Source organism: Crassostrea angulata, chromosome 5 (assembly GCF_025612915.1).
Source record: "Crassostrea angulata isolate pt1a10 chromosome 5, ASM2561291v2, whole genome shotgun sequence".
Classification (NCBI taxonomy): Eukaryota; Metazoa; Mollusca; class Bivalvia; order Ostreida; family Ostreidae; genus Magallana; species Magallana angulata.
The window spans coordinates 28,640,505-28,658,375 of NC_069115.1; the positions used below are offsets into that span (position 1 = coordinate 28,640,505).

The 17,871-nt window shown below is 33.2% G+C and overlaps 1 long non-coding RNA gene across 1 annotated transcript; it reads right to left on the reverse strand.

Moving 5' to 3' along the window:
- Positions 1-14,865: 14,865 nt before the first annotated feature.
- LOC128185784 (uncharacterized) lies at positions 14,866-17,755 on the reverse strand. Its single transcript, XR_008243842.1, has 2 exons — positions 17,419-17,755; positions 14,866-15,162 (listed from the first exon to the last, which is right to left on the reverse strand). It is a non-coding gene; the product is annotated as an uncharacterized LOC128185784 (long non-coding RNA).
- Positions 17,756-17,871: the final 116 nt, after the last annotated feature.

Sequence of the window (17,871 nt, forward strand, 5' to 3'; positions counted from 1 at the left end):
CTCGGATGGACAGACGGACAAATTGATCACTAGAAGGCGCCCGCATAAACATGCCTTTTTATCTAATTTAAAATAGTATCCATGCTATCTGCCCATGGTGAATAGTCATCAATATTTACAATATTTAACCAAAAAATAGCTTTTAAAAATATTTGAAAAGGTAAAAATTGTAAAAACCCCAGCGGGATTCGAACTCATGACTTACAGCTTCCTAGTAACCCTCTAACCCACTGTGCTAAGGAGTTATGTGACCATTTTTGAAAAGAAACTACATGTACTTATATAATTACACTTTATTTTATTGTTTATTTCGATAAACAATACGTCACAACATGGAAGTGTCCCATATCACCTTAAACTCGGAACACCTCTGACCTAATAAGATCGCATCATTAAATACAAAGTTTGATTTAACTCTAATTTGTTTATCATCAAGAAATTGTGCATCGCTGACAAATAAAGTTTTCTTCTGTATAATGAAATACCAATTAACTGACTATTCGGACAATAGCAAGTTTATTGTCCCACTCCACAGCAACTATTTCCCTTGGCTTTGCCTCATTAAATAGTTGCTGTCTTTGGGGACAATAAACTTGCTATTGTCCTCATACCCAGTAAATACTAAATAGGCATATAATATCCCATCCACCTACATTTCATGTTATATAACCTCCCGTTTGTAACCTTCAATTTCACTGTAAAGTCAACATATCTGTCATAGCCGCAAGTTTCACAATTTATTTCTGCTTCTCATGTACTTAAAATCAGGGGCCTTAATATTGCTTACCAATTCCAACAAGAGACATCCCTCTAACTATTGATAATCATTAAAATTCATTTCATGAATCTACGCAACAATGATAAACCTTCAAGTACAGTCACTCTCAATTTTACAAAAATATTGACGGTACTTTATCCGAAACTGTTTCTTGTACCTTTAACTTAGTACACTAACATTTTTATGAAAAGACTAAGAAAGCTAATGCAATTTTGAGAAAAAGAATACCACATATTGCCAATTCCATTGAGGTTTAATAAAAATATGGCCATTTAAGTGAACCCACCATTTCCAATTTCCTTTAGTAAACACAGATTTACAGGGTTCTCCATAGTAAAACATCTTTACCTGACCTTTTAGAGGTCAACTTTTGTTCAACCACCTTTAAAAAGAAACCTTATTCAATACAACATACCCCTACATGATATAATCATGATAAAAGCTTCACATCACTTAGAAATACCCTTACATGTATACCCCCCACCCCCCAATCTTTTGATTTTCATAAAAAGTCATGGTTTGAAATGTTTTACCTAATTTTATGAAACGTGTGGCAATTTCCTTGAGTAATTTCTCACACATATGAAAACAATCATCAATGATTCTAAAATTTGATCTTTATTTGTTTATTGTATGATTTGTACCATTTTAATTAACAAATAGACAGCTGTCCTGCTTGTGATTTCTTGTTTTCATGAAAAAAGTAAGCTAACAATCATATTTAGTGAATATCTAATCTATTCTGATTTCTAGTCTCCTTCTAACCATGCTAAAACAGTAAGTTACAACCTACAAGTAAGACATCTGCCTCAAATTAAAATTAAATTCAAACACACCCAGGTAGCTGGAGACAGATCGAGTTGATTTCAATGAAAAATTTTCAAATTTGACATGTTTTTCTACTTTTTTTTATGCATATATACCTTAGAAAGGTAGAAATAGGTTGTTTCTTGTTCATTTCAAAAGTAATTATCATAGCAGATGTTATTTCAAAGTCAAATGTACATTTACATATCCTACATGTAATCTTAATGCAGACAATTAAATAGAGGGGGGGGGGGGGGGGATTTTTCAATTATGTAAACACATCTAAATATCTTTATGAAATAAAAAATAAAGGAAACATAATTGCATACTTTTATTGAAAAACAAATTTTCACAGCAATTATGAATTTCTTTATAAACAGCCTTAATTTTGTTTTCATAATTTCTTATCAAACACAAACCACAACATGGCATGATGCTTTCTTCAAGTTCCATTATTGTTTATGCATTATTAGATTTAATTTGAATTACCGGTAAATAGTCTGTAGAACACAAGGAATATGCATGTGGATAGAGGTGACAGGTTAATCTCAGGAGCTGACCCACAAGAATCAACAGGTACCGGTAAAAGCCATGTGGTAACAAGAGTCTGTTTTGAGCTGAAATAAAAAAAAAAAATAATTAGCTGTGTTTACATACATGTACTAGTAATAGCTGTGTTTACATTAACATATGCATAGTATTTCTGGAAAAAATACACTGACCATGCAGTGTAATAGGTATGACATATCCCAATACATGACATAACATTTAGGCAGTACAAGATCAAAAATTTGCATATCAAGTCATAATATAATATAAAAAAATTTTCATAGGTATAAACACTTATCAAATTGAGAGAGAGAGAGTTTGAGAGAGAGAGAGAAAGAGTTTATTACCGTACTTGTAGTGCAACAGTCAATATTTCAATTCGTAAATTACAAACGAATATTACCCACTGAACAGCGTCAAAGTACATGTACTGGTATTAGCTTCTGGTATACCATTTTTTATCAATTCTACTGTGTTTTTTTTTTTGCAAATAAATTTAGCAAGGGTTTTTGCTTATTTTCTTATAAATTACATGTTTTAAAAACAATACTATGTGTAATAAGCATAAAACATGTATGAGTAAACTTAATGAAGAATTTTTTATAAATTATTTTTCACAGAATGTGGTACATTACATGTATGTCAATCTTTATAAAACTAGCGTATATTTCGTGCGCCATAAATTGCAAGTTTTTTGTAAATATCATTTACTTGCATGATAGGTATATATGGTCTAACCAAAATTTTCTTCACAAAGCTACAGCTGTATGTACCACATATATGTTTTGTCACAAGTATACATTTAAAAAAAAACAACCCCAAATTCCAACAGTTGAAATAAACTCAACTCATTCTCTCTCTGATAAGTTCATTGTGTTTTGTGCGTGCATATCTTATTTGTCTGCTGCAACAGCAGCCAATCAGCGGTAAGCTGAATCCACAAAAAGAAAGTTTGTGTTTTAGGAGCGGGTAAATTGTTTATGCGACACTGTCAAGAAAACCACACCAAATAATAACAGGAAACATAAATATTCACTTATATGTATTGTGTTGTAAAGTAAAGGTTTTTAACACTTATTGCATCTTGCAAAACATGTGATGACCCTTAATCATCTGTCATATATCTGATATACATGTATATGTAAAAGATGGGAGAAATAACGACGGAACAAACTGGGATTCGAACCTGGCCCTCTGAATCTCTAGTCAAGTGCTCTACCAACTGAGCTACATGTATCTGGCACCGGTATTCAAACCAGTCTGACCGTCACATTCCTTCCCCCTTAAATGATCTTCACCCTCGAAGATCACCCCTGGCAGGAGTTAACCTGTTAGTTCCAGGGGTTGGTCACAACACCAATATTGTAACAGGATGGGAGGAATAATGAAGGACCAAACCGGGATTTGAACCTGGGCCCCCTGAATCTCTAGTCAGGTGCTCTACCAACTGAGCTATCTGGCACTGGTATTCAAACCGGTCTGATCATCACATATATAAAGAATTATTTTAAACAATGTTGTTCAATAAAAAATAACACGCGCAACCTTCAGTTTTTGTCTGTAATTAATCAATATTGGCGTGCGATCAGTTCTCTCCGAGTACCATTTCTCACCAGTGCATTGTTACGTCATTTTATCAACACATAAAATTATATACGAAAATATGATGTTACAGTGCACCAGCGAGAAATGGTCCTCGACGAGAACTGCTCGCAGGCCAGTACTGCCAGTAGTCAGATTAAAAAAAAAGAATAAAAAATTACATTTAAAACATTAACAAGGACAATTTAAGTACACATCATAACTGCTAAACAAGAAAAATTATGTGAACTGGTAGAATAGTACGCATAGTTCTAACTTGTAACCTACATGTACAAGTACATGTACCGGGTACCCGTTGGTCTGCTAAACCTTTCTAATGATACAATGATTGGCATCATAAAGATATTAAAGTCATGTTTTAACTGTGAAGTCTGAAGTATACAATTTTATTTACTTGAAGTTATGTCTACAGGATATTCATGACTACATTTGGAGTCTTCTGCACAAGAATATATGATATGTTTCTAATTAGACCGCATAGTTCTAACTTGTAACCTACATGTACAAGTACATGTACCGGGTACCCGTTGGTCTGCTAAACCTTTCTAATGATACAATGATTGGCATCATAAAGATATTAAAGTCATGTTTTAACTCTGAAGTCTGAAGTATACAATTTTATTTACTTGAAGTTATGTCTACAGGATATTCATGACTACATTTGGAGTCTTCTGCACAAGAATATATGATATGTTTCTAATTAGACCCTGCTTTGAATTTTGAGTTGAAAATTCACAATCTGTTATTTTTTTAAATAGATAAATTCAGTTACCCTTTCCAGTCCCCCATGAACCTCGAGCGAGTCTAAACATCCATGAAACATGTAAAAATTACACGTTAGCCTAGTAAACAAACACCCACACCATAACAAAAACAAAGGGTGATACTAAAACAAGTCCCACGGAGAAAACAAGTCCCACGTAAGTCCCACGTAAGTCCCACGGCAAATGCAGCTATATATCGATATAATTATGATTGATTATAATTAAATGTGATAAAATAATATTAATTCACACAACAAAATATTTTTATAAGCTTTTATTACGGATTTATCGACGAAAAATCAAAGATGGTGGTAAAGATAGATAACTCGTACGTAGAATTCATACGGCAGTAGAAGAAATCTGTATACCCACCGTTTATTGATGGATAATTTAAATGTTCTTTAACAAAATAAAATCAAATAGCAATAAAAAAAATGACTTTATATTCATTAAATAACACAAACTAAGTAAAAGTTGGGTAAGTAGACAACTCCTACGCAGAATGCATTCGCCCGCCGAGAAAAGAGCACACCTGTCGCTTACCTGATGGGCGATCTTAATGTTTTACTTTTATTTTCTAACTTAAAAAATGATCATATTAATATTAATAAAAAAGAATACCACATTTATTAATTAACACTCACTAAATTAGTAAAAATCATGAAAGTAAAAAAAAATTTATGCAGAATCCATAATCTAAACAACTTATTGCTACTTTTTTTCATTTTATTTATTTATTTTTTTTTGTGGTACGTTAGTCTTTTATTTCATTGTACTTAAAAATGCATAGATAAAATTATTAATTTCTTTACGCAAATTTAGAAAAAAAAAGCGCGAATGACTTAAAAATAAAGGGAAAACTCTAACACAGAATTCTTACGACTGTGGATTTAAAATGCACGCCTGCCATTTATAGTTATGTCATTTTATTTGTAAATTATTTCAGATGGCTATAAAGTTAGCATTTTGCCTTATGATTATGTTCAGAAGAGAAGTTTACTTATTACTGTGATTAATTTATTATATTACATGAAGTTGGGTGATACGAGTTTTATATAGTCCGTATATCACACCTTTTAAGTTTGACCCAGTTCTGTTCTCTCTAAGAACTGTCATGTTGTAAATTTTGAATTTACTGAGTGGGTTTAAATACAAAATTTACACATGTTGGAAATTTGTATTTACACCCACCCAGTAAATTCAAAATTTACAACATGACAGAACCATGCGTTCATTCAGGGTATTTTTGGGGGTTAGGGGGGTATTCAGGTTTGTCGGGGGAGGGGGGTCGAGGCATATTTTTGGTCATTTTACGATGAAAATTTACGAAATTTGATTTTTTTTTCCGGGGGGGGGGGGGGGGGGGGGGGGGAATTCCACCCCATCCTCCGAATCCCATCTAGATTAGCTCATGAAAAGTATGTTAGTGGTGAAAATCTTCCTAATAGTCAATGAAAAAATCTTGCATCTACTCCAAAAAAGAGAAGAAAAAAAAAGAATGATGACTAAAATAAATATTTGATGGAAGTTCATGAGTTATACTAACATATACATGTATTGTTATTAAGTTGTTATTGTCAGCAAGAACATTCTAGTCTACGGCAGCTTACCGTTCACGAGACTGTTCCACGATCGTTGGGTCTAAAGACCAACTCTGTTTTAAATGTTTTTTTTTCTACATAATGAATGAAAAATCGTGTTTCAAAAATAGAAACCAGCAGAGATCGTCATATTTTTCGAAACCCTTATGATAAAAGAGAAGGCTTTGAAAACATGTATAAATAATAGTTGTTTGCTTGTCAATTTTCAGCAAGGAATCAAGCTGTTTTCTCGAGATTTCCATTATATTCCCCCAATTTATTCGGAAACCTATGGAAATCTATACATATGTTAAAAGTAACTTTCTACTGAAATAAATGTTTTCGACTTCTTATTTTATCGAATTACTCATAACTGCTAGAATCACACAAGCGTATATGTATACAAGTATGTATATTTATAAACATGCATTTCTTTCTCTCTTTCTTTGTCTTCCCTCCTTCTTTCACTTCATCTCTTTCTCCGTCTTCTCCATCCATCTTTCTCTCTTTCTTTCTCTCTTCATGAACGGAAAAACCATAAAAACATCGAGAGAGAAAAATACTTATAAATATATATATATGTAGTTGAACCTGCGTTTAACTGTTCTAGTAAATGTATTTTTTCAATACAATTAAAATACATTTATAGAGAAAACTATCAAGCAAACGGGATTGAATGTGTAGAAAAATAAATAAATAGCTATAGGACATGCACAAAAAATCTGTGCCAATATATCAATCATTTTCAAACTGATAGACATATTTTAATATTTTTGCAGCGAGTCAGTAAGAGTTCCACTGCAATTCACATTCTAAATGTTCGAAAAGCAAATGTCATTCCGACAATTTTAATGAATCACACTGAACAGAATGAATCGAAGGTCGAGAAATGTTTTACATTTGATAAAAACAGGGACGTATATACTAAGTATATACTAAGTATATACGTCCCATATAAAAAGAAAGTCAAGAATAATGCAAGAATAATTCATGGCTGCATTACCAAATATTATTGATTTTTTAACGTATATACATGTATATTTATTGACATGTGCATATGTTTTTCATACGACAAACAATCATTCACTTCACTTTCCCTCAAACGGTTACACGCAGAGTTTTGTATAAAAAAAGAAAAGAAAAAAAAAGCGGGACCATTGTCACAATCTGAACACGAACACGAATTAATGTATCTTTTTATCTCTAAAAATCATGTACTAATTACAAAATAACTTGCTCATTATTTCCTTTACTACTTTACTGTAATATTTAGGGCTAGTGGAGGGGGGGGGCTACATGTCCAAAGATGATTGGTGATCGTTGGCTCTACCTATACACGTGTATATATACACGTGTTAGTTTCTTGTGTATTGTGTGAATTGAATGGTTTTTTGTCGCTTAAGAAACAATAGACCTTTACCTACCTGTATATTGGGAGACGACCGTGAAGCAGACCGTGTACACAACCCCACCCCATCTCTCTCTCTCTCTCTCGCTCTCTCTCTCTCTCTTTCTCTCTCTCTCTCTCTCTCTCTCTCTCTCTCTCTCTCTCTCTCTCTCTCTCTCTCTCTCAAAAGTTTTAGGTGACTAGGAAAAATAACAGTTATGAACGAGTAGATCTATGAAACGCAAAAAAGTTATGTTTCAAAATACTATGCAGTCCACTTTTATTATTTCCGTTGATAGAGCAAGGTCGCTACAAGCAACAGAATTATCAGAGTTTCTGACACCCAATTAAAACTTAATTTTTCTTTGGCTTTGTAGATGATTTTCGATCACATACTTTTCATGAGCTGAATCTAGATGGGATTCGGGGGTGGGGAGGGGGAGTTGGAGTTCCGCCCTCCGTGGAACAAATCAAATTTCTTAAATTTCCTCGATCCCCTCCCTTAACAAACCTGAATATACCCCTCAAAAATATTCTGGATGAACAGATGGTTTTTATTACATTTTAATATTAATAATAATCATGTCTACGAGGGTTATTTGACTTGTGAACGGACTATTTACATGATACTAGCGAAACTTTTCAGATTTAACTTTTATTTCTAAGAAATATGAAACGATTTGTTTGTTTTAAATGCACCATAAAAAATATACAGCTTAATTATTTGATGAATATACTTCACGAAGCATGTCAGGTTTTTTTTTAAATTTTTTATATTTTGTACACATTTTTCCTTATTAAGAAAATGTACCGTTGAAGTGCATAAAAATAAACGACATTTCATATGACATCACATTAACTTATGAGGGTCATTTTATGAAAGTTTTAAGTTGAAGAATTTCTGACCGTTTTATCGCCGAACTTGGACGAACAACGCTTGAAAAATGAGTCAAAAACTTTGACGTCTGTTATATTTATGGACATCTTGGAGCACCGGGCCGTCATTTAATTTTGTGTGCACGCAGGAAAATCTCCGATGGAGACCAAAGGGTTCTTATATGAATGCTACTATTTTTTTTATAGGAAAAAAGTTTACAACTTAAATCACAGAGGTTTAAAGATGGAAAAACTGGGTTTTTTAGCCCTTGCAGCACCCCCCCCCCCCCCCACCCCACCCATACAGCCGGGATCTTGCACTTATAGATTTCGCTTATTTACCTCATCTAAAGTCGAAACTACGTAGACAGAAATTTTTGGATCTACGATATGCCACAAAAGGCATTATACAAAAGCTTGACAAATAATGGTATGAACGTGCATTTTATAAATCGGTTAAATGTCTTAAAAAGTGTGTGGAACTGAAAGGTGTTTACTTCGAAAAAGAGTAACATGTTTGACTTTCAGTTGTTTGACGTCACCTGACTTCGTGGAAATATGAAATGTTGCTCCGTAAATCTAATTCACGCAAAGTAAAAATCACTGTATCTTTTGGGAAAAAAAATTAAATTCATATGATTTTTTGCATACTTATTTTCAAATGGTAGTCATTTAATAAAACATACGCCATCCTACAAAGTTCACAGTAATTTTGCCGTAAATCACTGTCCGCGAAGTTTTCTAACAACCCTCGTACGTACAGCTGATTAAAAAAAAAACAACTAAGTAATGAAAAAATCATATCCATTAATATAGATAAGTATTCGACAAGGGTATAGACTAGTTCTTAAATCTTTCACTGTATTATAATTTATCATAAAAGCCTCAAGTTCAAGTTCTTTATTCCAAGAGACAAATGTCTCATAGGTTATACATATGAACATATATATATTAAATAAACAGTAAGAAAAACAAAGTGTACATAATCAATTTGGATAATTCACACGGAGAGTTCGTTGCTTGTTTGCATAATATAAATATTTACCTAAATTACACAGTTCTTTAGTATTAGAGGTAGATAATAACTGTATAACTTTATAGACACTTGATTTTCGGGAGTAGTATTTTTTAAAATACTTATCCCTTAAACTACCAAGTGATGGACAAATAAGTAAAAAATGGAACTCATCTTCAATTACATTTAAGTTGCAAGATTCACATTTTCGACAATCACGTGTTAAAGCCTCAGTGACAGGCATAATAATTTTTTTTTATTAATATGACCATTTTAAAGTTAGAAAATATAAAACATTAAATTAACCCATCAGGGAAGCGGCAGGAGTGCTCTTTTCTCGGCGGGCGAATGCATTCTGCGTATGAGTTGTCTACTTACCCAACTTTTACTTAGTTTGTGTTAATTAATGAATATAAAGTCAACTTTTTACTGCTATTAGATTTTATTTTGTTGGAGAAAATTAAAATTATCCATCAATTAAACGGCGGGCATACAGATTTCTTCTGCTACCGTATGAATTCTACGTACGAGTTATCTATCTTTACCACCATCTTTGATTTTTCGTCGATAAATCCGTAATGAAAGCTTATAAAAATATTTTGTTGTGTGAATTAATATTATTTTATCACATTTAATTATAATCAATCATAATTATATCGATATATAGCCGCATTTGCCGTGGGACTTACGTGGGACTTACGTGGGACTTGTTTTCCCCGTGGGACTTGTTTTAGTATCAGCGAAAACAAACAGTGTGCACGTACTTACATGTACATCTATACTATATACTAAATTTTAACTTTAACTTTTTTAAACTTTAAAAGGAGTAAAAGCCTCACCTTCTTCAGTAACATCCACATAAATCACACACTTTAATGTCCATCTTTTCCCCTGTATTACTCGTAGCTTATCAACGGCTGATCGTCGACAGAAGTGTGGCTGTCAGAATTTCCTCGTAAACGATTCACACGAGAAAAATATCCTCCTTAAACAAATATGTAGTATTGTTCCCTGTGCATGCTCATATGTTTCACAGTAAATTGAAAATGCATTTGTACGTCGAAAGAATACACAACTTCTCTTCTGCATTACGGCTCTCTCTTTTCTACAATGCCGTTCGTTAGATTTACATTCGGCGCGCGCGCGGGGGTTACAAACAGGGGCGCCCCGACAAATAGTTGCACATAGAACGTTAAAATAATGTGTGTTCATTGAATTCATAAATGATATAAATGAAAAAAATGAAATTGAATCACAACTATTTATCTAAGACGCAACACAACGTAATGCAGTATATGCCTGGGCCTTAAAGTGGCATTTGTTCGCTTGTGTGTCTATGTAGACAAATTAACTCGTTCATGTAACGTTACGATTCACACATATTTGTTTTATGAAATTTGAAAAAAATAGGGCACAGAACTTTTTAAATTTGATACCAAATGACATTATTTAATATATTAACAATAACTGAATTAATTTTTTTTCATAAAATGATAACGATTTTTGCTATCAGAAAAATACGTGTATGAGCTGCTGACCCCTAATTATAGGGGCCAGCCCTTTTTCCTTAATTTTAAATGAAAGCTCTCGTTATTCTAAACAACTTTTGTTCTATATGTATTAACAAAATATTTTTAGTTTAAAGGTTATAATACAAAAAGCAACAAAATTTCAGCCCCGAAAAAATCTTAAACTTTGGCGACAAATAGCTCAAAAACTAACAAAGAAATTACCAAAATTTTCATGCCAGCAAAACTATAAAATGTTACCGACAATTTCGCCAAATTTCATGCATCTATCATCTGTAGTTCCCGAGATCAACTCTGGACAAAAGACCCCCCAATTTTCAATTAAAGGGCAATAACTCATAACCGGAAGTAAAATTATAATTTGAAAAAAACGTCTAGAGATATTAATATCATCTACATACCCTGAAAGTTTCATAGCAATCAGACAAAAAATGTTCGAGAAATCTCGTGCACAAAATTTGCGGGAAAAAAAAAAAAAAAAATAACTAGAGCAAAGCTCGTTGCAAAGCAACGAGTGGGTTTTCCGCTAAGGTCGAAGGCAACGCTAGAAGTACGTCTAAGATGCAGCGTTCTTAATCTAGTAACAAAGAAACCTAAGTACAAAAAGATAAAAAAAAAATCGAATGATTCTTGGTACAACTTAACATAATCCGAATGATTTTAAGTACGACTTAACCAAAAACCCTTAACCATTTCAAGAACGACTTAACAAAAAAAACAATGTGTTTAAGTACGACTTAACAAATTTGACTTCATTTTAGGTACAAGATAACTTTACCTTGAACTAACATCTTTTTTCTTAACCCAGAATGCAAAATTAAAATTTACGTAAAAAATCAATTTTGTTTAAAACATAATTCTGAGCAACTTTTCCTCTTCACTGCTTTTCAAAGGGTTGACCTTTCGTACTGTGTGCTCGTTGCGTCATTATTTGTCAGAAACTTATCGATGTAAAGTTTACTTTACTGTACCTCTGTGAATATTTTCTATGTAAAATTACTATGAACCAGACAACATTGAAATGGTGAACATTTCAAAGGGCCCCGCTTATGTTATTTCAGAGAATTCAGCTTTGACCTTGACCTTTAACTTGAAATTTTTCCAGCTGGCATAGAACTTTTAATTCAATTTCATTCCCCCTAACATACATGCATTTTTGTTCAATCTGACCAAGATTAAGCATATTTGGAAAATAATCTACAGTCTAAAACTAATTTTAAAAAGATCTGCTATGACCTTCACATTGACAGACTTGGTTCAATGTCACTGCACGCCATTAACCAATAAACTCTGTAAAGGTAAAATATTAGCCAAATAGGGGCTAAAAGGAGAGTATATCTATGCTCTTAAAATATGGATTTTAGTGTGATCTGATATGACCTTGACTCTTCATCTACAAATATCATTCGAGGTCATTGCATATATTTTGATCAAAGGCATCATATGGGTGAAGTATGAGGCTGAATGGAGCAAAGGGAGAGAAGATATACCCGGACAAGGATTTTTAAAAATATAATTCTGCTACGACCTTTACAGTTTCTTTTCACTGAAAATAGGTTCAAGGTCACTACACACCCTTTCACCCTTTACTCAAAAGCTCTGCTTATGTGAAGTCTGAGCCAAATAGGGGTTAGTAGAAATTATATATGCTCTCAAAAAAGGATTTTTGCATGATCCGATATGATCTTCACCCGTTACCTAGAAATTTCATGCAAGGTCACTGCACATCGTTTAACCATAGAGACACTCTGTGAGTATTAGCCAGATTGGACCAAAGGGAAAAAAGATATGCCCCAGACAAGGATTTTATATATATAATTCTGCTATGACCTTAACCTTATACCTAAAAACATGGTTCAAGGTCACTGTGCATCCTTCACCCAAAGGAACCCTGTGGATGAGGTATGAGCCAGATTGGGCCAAGGGGAGAGAAGCTATGCTTCAGTCAAGCAATCTTGGATGGACAGACGGACAAATTGATCACTAGAAGGCGCCCGCATAAACATGCCTTTTTATCTAATTTAAAATAGTATCCATGCTATCTGCCCATGGTGAATAGTCATCAAAACCATTCATCAGCAGAATTTGATTTCCCTCCTTTTTAAGGTGGTATGGGACATCTGTCGATATTAATGTGGATTAAAGTACTATATAATTGAAAAATTTTCACCGGTTTAGAATTTTCAAATTTTACAATATTTAACCAAAAAATAGCTTTTAAAAATATTTGAAAATGTAAATATTGTAAAAAACCCAGCGGGATTCGAACTCATGCCTTACAGGTTCCTAGTAAACCCTCTAACCCACTGCGTTAAGGAGTTAGGTGACCATTTTTGAAAAGAAACTACATGTACTTATATAATTACACTTTATTTTATTGTTTATTTCGATAAACAATACGTCACAACATGGAAGTGTCCCATATCACCTTAAACTCGGAACACCTCTGACCTAATAAGATCGCCGCATTAAATACAAAGTTTGATTTAACTCTAATTTGTTTATCATCAAGAAATTCTGCATCGCTGACAAATAAAGTTTTCTTCTGTATAATGAAATACCAATTAACTGACTATTCGGACAATAGCAAGTTTATTGTCCCACTCCACAGCAACTATTTCCCTTGGCTTTGCCTCATTAAATAGTTGCTGTCTTGGGGGACAATAAACTTGCTATTGTCCTCATACCCAGTAAATACTAAATAGGCATATAATATCCCATCCACCTACATTTCATGTTATATAACCTCCCGTTTGTAACCTTCAATTTCACTGTAAAGTCAACACATCTGTCATAGCCGCAAGTTTCACAATTTATTTCTGCTTCTCATGTACTTAGGGGCCTTAATATTGCTTACCAATTCCAACAAGAGACATCCCTCTAACTATTGGTAATCATTAAAATTCATTTCATGAATCTACGCAACAATGATAAACCTTCAAGTACAGTCACTCTCAATTTTACAAAAATATTGACGGTACTTTATCCGAAACTGTTTCTTGTATCTTTAACTTAGTACACTAACATTTTTATGAAAAGACGGTTTGTCTTAGAATAAGAAAGCTAATGCAATTCTGAGAAAAAGAATACCACATATTGCCAATTCCATTGAGGTTTAATAAAAATATGGCCATTTAAGTGAACCCACCATTTCCAATTTCCTTTAGTAAACACAGATTTACAGGGTTCTCCATAGTAAAACATCTTTATCTGACCTTTTAGAGGTCAACTTTTGTTCAACCACCTTTAAAAAGAAACCTTATTCAATACAACATATGCCTACTTGATATAATCATGATAAAAGCTTCACATCACTTAGAAATACCCTTACATGTATACCCCCCACCCCCCAATCTTTTGATTTTTATAAAAAGTCATGGTTTGAAATGTTTTACCTAATTTTATGAAACATGTGGCAATTTCCTTGAGTCATTTCTCACACATATTTGAAAACAATCATCAATGATTCTAAAATGTGATCTTTATTTGTTTATTGTATGATTTGTACCATTTTAATTAACAAATAGACAGCTGTCCTGCTTGTGATTTCTTGTTTTCATGAAAAAAGTAAGCTAACAATCATATTTAGTGAATATCTAATCTGTTCTGATTTCTAGTCTTCTTCTAACCATGCTAAAACAGTAAGTTACAACCTACAAGTTAGACATCTGCCTTAAATTAGAATTAAATACAAACACACCCAGGTAGCTGGAGACAGAGTTGATTTCAATGAAAAATGTTCAAATTTGACATGTTTTTCTACTTTTTTATGCATATATACCTTAGAAAGGTAGAAATAGGTTGTTTCTTGTTCAATTCAAAAGTAATTATCATAGCAGATGTTATTTCAAAGTCAAATGTACATTTACATATCCTACATGTAATCTTAATGCAGACAATTAAATAGAGGGGGGGGGGGGGGTTTCAATTATGTAAACACATCTAAATATCTTTATGAAATAAAAAATAAAGGAAACATAATTGTATACTTTTATTGAAAAACAAATTTTCACAGCAATTATGAATTTCTTTAAACAGCCTTAATTTTGTTTTCATAATTTCTTATCAAACACAAACCACAACATGGCATGATGCTTTCTTCAAGTTCCATTATTGTTCATGCATTATCGGATTTAATTTGAATTACCAGTAAATAGTCTGTAGAACACAAGGAATATGCATGTGGATAGAGGTGACAGGTTAATCTCAGGAGCTGACCCACAAGAATCAACAGGTACCGGTAAAAGCCATGTGGTAACAAGAGTCTGTTTTGAGCTGAAATAAATAAAAAAAATAATTAGCTGTGTTTACATACATGTACTAGTAATAGCTGTGTTTACATTAACATATGCATAGTATTTCTGTAAAAAATACACTGACCATGCAGTGTAATAAGTATGACATATCCCAATACATGACATAACATTTAGGCAGTACAAAATCAAAAATGTGCATATCAAGTCATAATATAATATTAAAAAATGTTCATAGGTATAAACACTTATCAAATTGAGAAAAAGAGAGAGTTTGAGAGAGAGAGAGAGTTTATTACCATACTTGTAGTGCAACAGTCAATATTTCAATTCGTAAATTACAAACGAATATTACCCACCGAACAGCGTCAAAGTACATGTACTGGTATTAGCTTCTGGTATACCATTTTTTATCAATTATACTGTGTATTTTTTGTTTGCAAATAAATTTAGCGAGGGTTTTTGTTTATTTTCTTATAAATTACATGTTTTATAAACAATACTACGTGTAATAAGCATAAAACATGTATGAGTAAACTTAATGAAGAATTTTTAATAGATTATTTTTCAAAGAATGTGGTACATTACATGTATGTCAATCTTTATAAAACTAGCGTATATTTCGTGCGCCATAAATTGTTCTAAGTTTTTTGTAAATATCATTTACTTGCATGATAGGTATATATGGTCTAACCAAAATTTTCTTCATAAAGCTACAGCTGTATGTACCACATATATGTTTTGTCACAAGTATACATTTTAAAAAAAAAATACCCAAATTCCAACAGTTTAAATAAACTCAACTCATTCTCTGATAAGTTCATTGTGTTTTGTGCGTGCATATCTTATTTGTCTGCTGCAACAGCAGCCAATCAGCGGTAAGCTGAATCCACAAAAAGAAAGTTTGTGTTTTAGGAGCGGGTAAATTGTTTATGCGACACTGTCAAGAAAACCACACCAAATAATAACAAGAAACATAAATATTAACTTAAATGTATTTTGTTGTAAAGTAAAGGTTTTTAACACTTATTGCATCTTGCAAAACATGTGATGACCTTAATCATCTGTCATATATCTGATATACATGTATATGTAAAAGATGGGAGAAATAACGACGGAACAAAGTGGGATTCGAACCTGGCCCTCTGAATCTCTAGTCAAGTGCTCTACCAACTGAGCTACATGTATCTGGCACCGGTATTCAAACCAGTCTGACCGTCACATTCCTCCCCCTTAAATGATCTTCACCCTCGAAGATCATCCCTGGCAGGATCGAGTTAACCTGTTAGTTCCAGGGGTTGGTCACAACACCAATATTGTAACAGGATGGGAGAAATAATGAAGGGATTTGAACCTGGGCCCCCTGAATCTCTAGTCAGGTGCTTTACCAACTGAGCTATCTGGCACTGGTATTCAAACCGGTCTGATCGTCACATATATAAAGAATTATTTTAAACAATGTTGTTCAATTAAAAATAACACCTGCAACCTTCAGTTTTTGTCTGTAATTAATCAATATTGGCGTGCGATCAGTTCTCGCCGAGTACCATTTCTCACCAGTGCATTGTTACGTCATTTTATCAACACATCAAATTATATACGAAAATATGATGTAACAGTGCACCAGCGAGAAATGGTCCTCGGCGAGAACTGCTCGCACGCCAGTACTGCCAGTAGTCAGATTAAAAAAAGAGAATAAAAAATTACATTTAAAACATTAACAAGGACAATTTAAGTACACATCATAACTGCTAAACAAGAAAAATTATGTGAACTGGTAGAATGGTAGGCATAGTTCTAACTTGTAACCTACATGTACAAGTACATGTACCGGGTACCCATTGGTCTGCTATACCTCTTTAATGATACAATGATCGGCATCATAAAGATATTAAAGTCATGTTTTAACTCTGAAGTCTGAAGTATACAATTTTATTTACTTGAAGATATGTCTACAGGGTATTCATGACTACATTTGGAGTCCTCTGCACAAGAATATATGATATGTTTCTAATAAGACCCTGCTTTGAATTTTGAGTTGAAAATTCACAATCTGTTATTTTTTTAAATAGATAAATTCAGTTACCCTTTCCAGTCCCCCATGAACCTCGAGCGAGTCTATAAACCCATGAAACATGTAAAAATTACACGTTAGTAAACAAACACCCACACCATAACAAAAACATCTAACAGTGTGCACGTACTTACATGTACATCTATACTATATACTAAATTTTACCCAGTTAACAAGAAACTTTAAAAGGAGTAAAAGCCTCACCTTCTTCAGTAACATCCACATAAATCACACACTTTAATGTCCATCTTTTCTCCTTTATTACTCGTAGCTTATCAACGGCTGATCGTCGACAGAAGTGTGGCTGTCAGAATTTCCTCGTAAACGATTCACACGAGAAAAATATCCCCCTTAAACAAATATGTAGAATTGTTCCCTGTGCATGTTCATATGTTTCACAGCAAATTGAAAATGCATGTGTACACCGAAAGAATACACAACTTCTCTTCTGCATTGCGGCTCTCTCTTTTCTACAATGCCGTTCGTTACTGTTTACATTCGGCGCGCGCGCGGGGGTCACAAACAGGGGCGCCCCGACAAATAGTTGCACATAGAACGTTTAAATAATGTGTGTTCATTGAATTCATAAATGATATAGATGAAAAAAATGAAATTGAATCACAACTATTTATCTAAGACGCAACACAACGTAATGCA